This window comes from Vigna radiata, chromosome 7 (genome assembly GCF_000741045.1).
Source record: "Vigna radiata var. radiata cultivar VC1973A chromosome 7, Vradiata_ver6, whole genome shotgun sequence".
Classification (NCBI taxonomy): Eukaryota; Viridiplantae; Streptophyta; class Magnoliopsida; order Fabales; family Fabaceae; genus Vigna; species Vigna radiata.
The window spans coordinates 15895810-15904993 of NC_028357.1; the positions used below are offsets into that span (position 1 = coordinate 15895810).

Genomic DNA, 9184 nt, shown 5'->3' on the forward strand with positions numbered 1-9184 from the left:
CCAGACAACCCCAAACTTGAACCTTTTCAACACATACAGTTAAGTTCAACCCAACTCAAGGTGAAGAATTTCAAATCAAGGGTTCTCATCCTGTTTAAGGCTAAGGTTCAAAAAGGGTATAATATTTCAAGCACTTTGGGTGAAAATTTGGCTAGAGAAGGGTTTTCAAAACTGGCCTTGATCATATGAAATTCACATGCAATTCAATCAATCATCAAGATTAAGGCAATATCATTCATGTTTTCCTGTGAACAATACATACAACAATGAAAACTCTGGAGCTCAATACCTCACACAACATGCTTTCTCACACATCATTCATTCATACACCCTGCTTAGCATCATAACACAATCATAATTCATCACACATCTGTTCACAAAGTTAGTGAACTTTTTCACTAGATATCAACATGCAACACAACTCAATTATCCCCCAATCATCATTGAATAGACTTATCATGCATGTTATTCAGTCAAACATTTTCAGAAAAGTATTCAAGCCAAGCATAGACACTGAAAATAAAAATTCAACCTATTCTAAGAATTCAAAATGGAAAAGTGAAAAAGAAAACCCTTGACTAAGTATTGGCATCCATCAGTAGATGCCCTTCCAGTCCATGTCCTCATCTGAGTCATCCTTATCATCAGCCTCTGCATCCTTAAAATCATCGTCATCATCTTCATTGTCGTCCTCCTCCATGCTTGGAGCTTCAGCTGCTCCAGATCTGCTCTCATGTACTTGCTATGGCCAAGCCACTCTGTTGTTGAACTCATCCATAGTCCACCTATGAGCAGGAGGTGTGTCGTACATGCCTATGATCATCTCGGCAATAACAACCTGTCCTTGGGGTGGATATACCTTGAATGTTTGCAAAATTCTTATAACCGATGATGGATGAAACCAAAATGTAGTGCTCTCTCAAAAACCCCAAACTTGAATTATGGAATGATGCAAAAGTGATAAAGAATGGATTCTCTAAAATGCAACAATTAAACCCTAAATACAATTCCCACTCACTTTAGTCACTTATGCAACAATTAAGCCCTAAATGCAACTAGAACAGAATCAAAACATGCAACAATAATAAATCAATCAACTGGGTTGCCTCCCAGGTAGCGCTTGTTTAACGTCACGAGCTTGACCCAAACCTGTCTAGCACTCATCAGTAAGTGCATATCTTTCCAACACCCTTTAGTAGGTGTGCCTACCTGTATCCTTCAGTAGATACATATAAAATTTTAGCATCCCTCAGTAGATGCTACCCAAAAAATGTTTAAAAATCCAAAAAGTTACATGTCCAAAATCAAATAAACCTAAACTAAAAATAAAAAATGTTTTACAACAATTGGGATGACCCCAACAAACATCAATCAGTAGGTGTTGATATTCTTCTCGCTTGATATTCTTTTCTTTTTCTTCTTCCTGCTGAATCTCTTCAAAAAATTAAGAACACCCACTACAAGAAATAAGGCTATTACATACGGATTATTATATACGGATTTTAATCCGTATATAATATATGTATTACATACGGATATTATATACGGATTTTGAAAAAAAATTACATACGGATTTTTACATACGGCAAATCCGTATATAAAAACCGTATGTAAAGTTAGGGCGTGGTAGAGGGAAAATTATCTATAGATATAATCCGTATATAATTCTAATTATCTATATGTAATTATATTCATGTGTTAGCCACTGATGTTACATACGGATTGGGAGAATAATTTACTTAAAAAAAATGAAGCCAACCTGAAGCAAACCTCGAAGTCTATTCTTCTCAAAACCCTCGAGCTTTTCTTTCTCCCTCGAACCCTATTCTTCTCAAAACCCTCAAGCTTTTCTCTCTCGCTCGAACCCTATTTGATCTCTCTCTAGAGCTCTTGCGATTTCACATCTCTCTCGAGCCCTCTTCGCTCACGCTGTCCCTCTCTCGAGTCCTCTTTATTTTCATTGTCCCTCTCTCGAACCCTTGCTTCTTCCCCTCTCTCTCGAACTGTCGTCGCATAACAACGTAGCAATCTCGTTGTCCTTCATTGACGAAGCAATCACCTTCATCGTTCGTTTTGGAGCCGTAGTTCGACGCTGAGAGAGTACCTTCATTAACCCTAGGTTCGTGATAATATTCCAGGAGTAGGAAGGATTCGTAGAGGAGTGAAAAATAGGAAAATTGTTCGGTGAGAAATACGAATTAAGTCGTGTGTTCGGTGGAAAAGGAAGATTCAACGGCTGAATCAGTGAAACGTGGTAAAATGAGAATGTAATCGCTGGATTCGATGGAGAAGGCTGTAGTGATTTATCATAAAATATTCCGAAATTTATGTTCTTTCACTTCTCTTCGACATTTATGTAAATGTTTTTGTGCAGGTTCAAGAAGTGTACGAAATTTCAGCTGAGTATGAAGGAAAGCGTGACCCTAAGAAACTGGAAGAACTTTGAAATATGATAACTATTTTGGATGCAGGGGCTCTATTATTGTTGCCCAGTCCTTTTCCCACATGCTTAACTTGGCCAACTTGGCCGAGGAGGTCCAGATTTGTCGCCGCAGAAGGAACAAGGTGAAGAAAGGAGATTTTGCAGATGAGAACAATGCAACTACATAATTAGCGTTGGCTTTCTTACTCTCTATACCTTTATTATTCTCAGTATTGTTTCGTTATTTGGTTTTGATATATTTATATGCACCCTGCTTTCTGTTTCAAGATAAGCATCTAAATTATCTATTATATATTTAGTGAGTATGCTTTCTTGTCTCAATTTTTGCAAGGGAATTAACTACTTTTTGGTTTGCGCTGAAGAATTTTTCATTGCCCAGGTGGAAATGAGAATTGTGTTTTTCTAATTATTTTTGGTTACATGTGTTGATTTACCGAGTTATATTGAGTCAAAGTTGCTTAATTGATTTCAATATTTGTTTGTTGCCATATTCTGTGGGCAGGCGGTAATGCAGATTATGCTATGGATATGCACCAGAAAGAACAACTTCATGACAATGTTGTACCAATGATGCAATCGCAACATTTCTCTGTGAGCTACTTGTTATAAAAGATTTAGAAATATTTTTTGCACAATATTGATGGATCTAAGAACTATTTAAAAAGATCTTGAAGTCTATATACATTTCTCTGAACTTCACATGCTTTCTATCTGCAGATGATTTTGGTTTCAAAGTTAGATCTTTGCAGGTATGATTTATTTGTTAACTTTGTTCTTATCCCAGTTTAATTTTGAAAGTGTATTGATGTTTTATTGTAACTCTTGTAGGCACTCGGGTTTGTTTTAATTGCTAGGCTAGAATATATGTTGGAAAGTTATGTTGGAAAAATACTGGAGGAAACATTATTCTCTGCTGCTGATACTTGCCTTAAGGTAATATATTTTCCCTGATAGATGTGTACTTATACTTTGGTATATACTAAAACTTTTGTTGTAAATCAGATTCAAGGATTACAAAACATGTACGAGTATCTTCTGGATGCTGAAAGCCAAATGGGAACTGATAAAGATGATGATAACGTTGTTGGTTACATAGTAGGAGCTGGAAAGAGTGTACCTGTTGCTGTTGGTGCCGGTGATACAAACATATGTGGGGGTATAGTTCAGTTATATTGGGATAATATTTTGGGCAGATGTTTGGATTTCAATTAACAAGTTCGTCAATCAGCCCTGAAGGTCAGATCTAGCTTCTATATCGGTTTAGATTCAACACTCTTAATCTAAATGTTATCAAAAATTAAATCTCTTCTTTGGAAACAGTTAATAAACATATGCATGTGCATGTATTGTATTTACTACTATTTAAATTCTTCCAAATCTTTTGGATTAATGTGGTGAGGTAAAGGATATGAGTAAATTAGGTAGATGCTTTTCAGAGGAGTTTAAAAGTGAATCTTGCACGTGCTAGTTATCAGTCTCTAGGACTATGGTCTAAATTATCTATCGTTTTGAAGCTTATTTTCTTTAGAAGATTAAGTGCCTCTTTTTATTACCACAATCTGGCTTTGCAAACGGATATCAATGACTTCCAATGAACATTCTCTGAAAGCAATTGTCGTGGTCCAAGTTTCATTTGAATATGTTGCAATGCTAAAACAATCAGGACTGAAGCATTCTTGTTAAAATGGTCTAGTTTTCTTTTACTCTTACTTATAAAATAAGAGATTTGTTAATAATGCAGATTTTTGAAATTGTTCTGTGTCAAGGTCTTGTTAATCCAATAACGGTTGAAAAAGCATTATTTTTATACTTAATTTTGATATCAAATGCACCATTGTTGACTTAGAAACTTGCTTTGACTCATGATTTTTCTTTAGTTTTGTGAATAAAAGAGTTGAGAACATGTTTTATGATTTTATCATTAGATTCCCTTAATTTTGTAGGTTTTTGGAATGAATTGAAAGAAAGGTTGAAGTACCAAGGGTTGCAGTGCAGAAAAGTCAAATATAATGCAGAAAAGTCAACTAGTCAACCAGAAAAGTCAACAGTCAACCAAAAAAGTCAATCAGTCAACTATAAAAGTCAACCAGTTGACCAGAGCGCTGAGCGGCAGTTTTGGGCGTTGAGCGGTTTTGAGGCAAACCGCTGAGCGCCGTTTTTGAGCGTTGAGCGGTTTGAATGCGGGCCTGGACCTGTTTTATGTTATTTTTATGATCTGTTTGGGCTTGAACTTGTTTTCTGTTATTTTTATGCCCTATTTAAAGGCCTAGACACTCTAGAGAATGTATCATCTTTTGATGGCTTAGACACAGAAACACTCTTTTCACCCCTTTGGGGGTAGATTTGGAGATGGTGATAGCTCACCTTTTCTCCTTTTTAGGGTTTCTATCTTCATTCTTTCATTCCATTCACCTCATTTCTCCATGACGATGGGGAACTAAACCTTATATGTTATTGGGGAAGATGTAACCTCTAAACTCTCTTGTATTTGAATTAATTCTTTTCATTAATATATGCTTACTTCATTAATTTAGAGTTTTCCTCTTTGCTCAATGCATACATCGTTTAACTCATTCGATGGTATGATCCTTGACCTTGTCGAAATGGGAACATACGGGAAAATCTAGAACTGGGAAATTCTCCCAAAGGTAGTATTTCCTATACATGGGAATATGTGGTAATATGAGGGTTGGTTGCATACACACTCCTGTGCTTCAGAATTAATTATTAGGGATGCTAGGAATCGTATGAACTCGTAGTTAAAGATAAGCTTTCTTACCGGTGACAGCGGTATTAAGTGTTTTAGAGAGTGGCATTAACATTAATGAAGAAGAGGAATTATTATATGCATGAGAGTGATTAGGTGAAATCTAACCCCAACGACATATTCATCTCATATTCTAATCTTCATCCANCCATCTAATTTTGTGTTTAACCTCAATTGATCAAATTACATTCATGTTTATTTTTCCGTACTTTATATTCAAAAACCGCAAAATATTGTCTTGATTGGTTAAGCAAAAGCACAACAGTTTAGTGCCATGAGTATCTTGGGAAACCCATACTTGGACTTACCATTTTATTATTACTTGATACGATCTAGTACACTTGCCAGAGGGTTAACAATGCATTTGGTTTGGGGATTGGTACAATTCTGAGGATTGGTACAGTTCTGAGTCAAGACAAACATCCTATAACATTCTTTTCCAAAAAATTAGCTTCCAGGATGCAACACAAATCTGCTTATACCAGGGAGTTTTATGCAATCACAGAACCCATTGCCAAATTTCGACATTATTTTTTGGGTCATATGTTCATCATCCGAACTGATCAGAAAAGCCTCAGAAGATTAATAGATCAATCTCTCCAAACCCCTGAGTAGCAGGCATGGCTACACAAGTTTTGGGGATATGATTTCACCGTTGAATACAAACCAGGGAAAGATAACAAGGTCGTAGATGCTTTGTCCAGATCCTTCTTTATGGCATGGGTCAATAGAGAGACTACCTTGATGTCCAAAATTCATACCGCAACACAACTTGATCCTCATCTTCAAGTTGTTATACAAGCTTGTGCAGTAGGGAAACCACCTAATATTAATTACTCAAACTCTGATGAACTCTTACAGTGGAAGCACAAAGTGGTAATTCCTAGAGATGAGGAAATTATACAACTACTGCTCAAGGAATACCATAGTTCAACATTAGGGGGTCATGCTGGAATAACTAGAAATATGGCTCGGCTGTCTTCCCAGTTTTATTGGCCTGGCATGCTCAAAGGTATTACTCAATATGTCCAAGAATGCCTTATCTACCAACAAGCTAAATCTGCCACCACCCTTCTAGTAGGGTTACTACAGCCACTCCCAATTTCGAATCAAATTTGGGAGGATATAGATATGGACTTCATCACGGGTCTTCCACCTTCCAATGGGTGTATCGTACCGGTTATCTAAGTATGCTTGCCTTGCTCCCCCTGAAAGTGGATTATACTAGTAAGATAGTGGCAGAATTGTTTATCAACATGGTTGTCAAACTGCATGGGTTCCCTAAAATGATAGTTTCTCATAGAGATAAGATCTTCATCGATCAATTTTGGCAACATCTTTTCAAGTTGAGTGGTACAACATTCAACATGTCTACGGCTTACCACCCACAATCTGATGGACAATCAGAACCACCGAATAAATGTATAGAGATGTACCCAAGGTGCTTTACTTTTGATAATCCTAAGGCCTAGACTAGACTGTTACCATGGGTAGAGTTCTGCTATTACTCAGTATTTCACAAGTCTATAAACAACACCATTTAAGGTGGTGTATGGCAAAGATCCCCCGACCATTATAAAATACACAATGGATCCTAAAGATCCACCATCTGTCCAGGAGCTCTTAGGGGAAAGGGACAGGGCTTTGGCTCAATTAAAGAGGCAGCTTCTTAAAGCATAGGAAAATATGAAGAAATATGCAGATAACAGATGCATGCATAAAGAACTAAAGGTTGGTGATTTGGTTAAACTCCAACCATATAGACAAAACTCCATTGCCTTGAGGAAAAATCAAAAACTAGGACTGAGATATTTTAGTGCATTTCCAATCATAGATCGAATTGGCTCAGTGGCCTATAAACTCTTATTGCCTGAAACTGCTAAAATCCACCCCATCTTCCATATATATCTCAGCTAACAGAATGCATGGGTCCCCATGACATTATCTATGTTCCTCTCCCATTGACTACACAACCCGAGGGTCCCTTGTTGATGCCGCAAGCTATTCTTCAGAAATGGGACATAATCCGCAGGTCCAACATCATTTCTCAAGTCTTAGTCCACTAGGATGGGTTACCTGAAACAGAAGCTACATGGGAAGACCTTAAAGAGTTTGTCCAAGCTTACCCTAACTTTAACCTTGAGGATAAGGTTAATGTTGATGGGAAGGGTATTATAATGAGAGGAAATAAAATGGCCACTACAGGGTTAGAATGGAAAAAGGAAATAGAGGTTAAAAATGAGTCACATGGACACATTGCACCTTTAACAGAAGGTAGTGGCAGACAAAGACATGTGAGGGAAAGAAAAGAGAATACAAGGATGAGGGATTTTCTGTGGGGAAGGGATGGTTACAAAAAGGGAAAATTAGTTGGCAATTAAGGTAGGCAATGATTGAGAATTCTCTCTCCATCTCTAGACGTATTCCTTCATTGTTGAGAGCTTTTAGTGTTACAGCTTTTGTTTTATACACTTTGATACCATTTGAACTTACAGTCAGAAATAATACTTGAATATACTACTATTTACCTATTATGGTGCCTATTTCTTTGTTTTTCATTTCACTATTACATTGGCTATCTAACAATTTACTTTTCGAGCTAGGGATTGACCATCCATTATAATGTATAAATGACCGATATGTTTAATAGTTAGCTGAGTTTCGTTAGTTTGTTCTCCAAATAGGTAATTGACTGTCTAGTTTCAGTCATACATCACGTGAGCGGGTTTTGTTATATGTCAAAGTTTGTGATTTGCAACCAGTTATATGGTGGTCATCCGATACATAAACCAAATGGACTTTTCTTGTTGGTCTTTCGGTTGTAAGGTTGAGTTGGGGTGGTGCCGGAAGCGAATTCGATAGTGTTGCTTCTAGTGTGTGTGACAGAGGAGATGGATTTGTGTACTAATCTTGTTTTCTATTCTATTACTAAATCTAGAGCTAGAAACCAGTCTAATGCATGCATTTAGGGATTTAGGTTTGTGAAGCTCCAAACGACATTCTTCTTAAGAAAAAAATAAAGGCTTTCACCTAATTGTTGTTAACAAAAATATATGCTCAACAAACTAAGACCAAGGCAGATGTTTTATCCAACATCCTCTGCACAACTTGAATTAGCAGCAATTAAGCTTTAGGAAGTCTACAAGAGTTACAAGATCATATCAGGCAAAATTTGGCTAATCGTGAAGTTGTTTGCGAGGGACTATAGTTTGCTAAATATTGAACTCTATTATTGTCTTAACAAGTGATTTAGTGATTACTGTCAACGAGTACTCTGTATCCCATTTTGACTTTGATAAATCAGAATCAACTACTTCAAAATGGGCATGAGCTAAGATGACGGCTGCTGAGGTATCTTTTTATGTACTTTGCTTCAATCGAACCATTTTCATTGCCTAAAAGATGATGTACTTAACATGATTTTACTAGGACCATAGAGACGTGTTTAAAGTTCACCATCTCTTTTCTAAAAAAAAATTCCTTTGCGAGCACATTGCAATTAATTATTTTCTACTTTTTTATTCAAACTCTTCCAACTTTCTTGTGAGTGAAATTTCTAACTAAACTTATTTTGGGTATGATATCTTCAAAAAGATTATTTGTACAGTTAATAGATTCCCTTAAATTATTTTTAGAATTACTAAAATTTAACTAAATATATTAAATTGCACTAGAAACATATTGTAATTGGATAATGATACTTTAACAACATTGTTTGACAACATTTTGACACGAGCCACGTGTCAAAATGTGACTAGTACACATGGAAATGAAAAAAGAAAATGTAAAATGACATGGAAAAAAAATTTGCAGTAGGGTTTGAATTGAGGGGGTTTCAATTTAACTTTTCAGAATTTGAATTTGAGGCACTTTTAGAGAGATAAGCCAAACTCAAATAGAGAATGCGAAAATTTTACAAACAGAACCCAAGCTCATAGAGAGAACGTGAATCTTAGAGAGAAGTTTTTCCCTCC

The 9184-nt window shown here is 36.4% G+C and overlaps 1 long non-coding RNA gene across 3 annotated transcripts; it reads left to right on the forward strand.

Annotated features, from left to right (window-relative positions):
* The first annotated feature begins 1680 nt into the window (after positions 1-1680).
* On the forward strand, positions 1681-4433 carry LOC111242129. 3 transcript variants are annotated; one of them, XR_002668990.1, is made up of 8 exons: positions 1681-2267; positions 2375-2615; positions 2775-2822; positions 2946-3034; positions 3161-3192; positions 3272-3376; positions 3446-3679; positions 4387-4433. It is a non-coding gene; the product is annotated as an uncharacterized LOC111242129 (long non-coding RNA). The 3 variants fall into 3 exon arrangements; XR_002668988.1 differs by having other exon boundaries at positions 1681-2615; XR_002668989.1 differs by lacking the exon at positions 2775-2822 and having other exon boundaries at positions 1681-2615.
* The last annotated feature ends 4751 nt before the right edge of the window (positions 4434-9184 follow it).